Here is a 1,068-nt window from a genome sequence, read left to right on the forward strand (position 1 = left end):
TTACATCCCTGTAACTTAGCAGTTCAACAAAAGAGATTGATAAAGTAAATACAAGGCTTAAAAAGTAAGTACTGGGGTTGATCCATTTGAATAAAAACCCTTCAAGGCGGTGCCCCAGCATGGTCGCAGTCTAATGACTGAAACAGGTAAAAGATAAAGACCAAAAAGTATTTGGAATCAAAGATTCTAGATGATTGTTGTACCTGAAGTTAAAATAAATAAATAAACAAATAAATAAATAAATACAAAACAAACAAATATAAATTTAGTTAATACGAAATTTATTTTCTTTTTATATAGAAATTTTCATAGAGTTGGAGAAGAATGTGAAAATATATAAACATTATCTTTGATAGTGTGATAAACATACATACGTATGTATATACATATATATATATATATATATATACATATATATACACATATATATACACATATATACATATATATATATATATATATATATATATATATATATATATATACATACAGATGTGTGTGTGTGTGTGGTGTGTATAATAAATGTTTAACATTTCATTATGGTTGGTGAAACAAAATAAAAATTTTAAAAAAAAATACCAAACAAACAAGAAAATCTATTTTTTTAATTAACAGATTTTCCCAATTATTTTCTTTTCTGTGTTAGTACACAATGTTTCCAGTCATTTAGTCAAACAACTATACACTCACACACACACATATATGTGCACTCATATACATATATATATGTGTATATACATATGCATATGTAAGTGTGTCATTGTTTGGGTACATGTATATACATATCTATGCGTGCTTGAGGATATGATATATATATATATATATATATATATATATATACATACATACATACATGTTTATATATACACACACATGTAGACTTGTGTATGTTTATATATATATACATATAAATATATATATATTCACTTGCAAATACGTGTTTGCCTATGTATGTATGCATGTATATATATATATATATATATATATATATATGTATAAAAACATAAATATACATACATGGCCAAATGTTAAGAACTTTGTTTAGTAACAATGAGATTTCAGGTTCAA

At 23.9% G+C, this 1,068-nt stretch overlaps 1 protein-coding gene across 3 annotated transcripts in view; it reads right to left on the reverse strand.

Moving 5' to 3' along the window:
- Window positions 1-260: 260 nt before the first annotated feature.
- LOC106876339 (major facilitator superfamily domain-containing protein 6) overlaps window positions 261-1,068 on the reverse strand; it is a 108,606-nt gene continuing 107,798 nt past the window's right edge. For all 3 annotated transcript variants that reach the window (XM_089340001.1, XM_089340000.1, XM_089340002.1), the window contains one exon: window positions 261-1,068. This exon is cut by the window's right edge and continues 2,516 nt beyond it. The gene's annotated coding sequence lies outside the window, so the exon portion shown is untranslated.

The sequence above is a fragment of the Octopus bimaculoides genome, chromosome 22, assembly GCF_046866305.1.
Source record: "Octopus bimaculoides isolate indiv1 chromosome 22, ASM4686630v1, whole genome shotgun sequence".
NCBI lineage: Eukaryota > Metazoa > Mollusca > Cephalopoda > Octopoda > Octopodidae > Octopus > Octopus bimaculoides.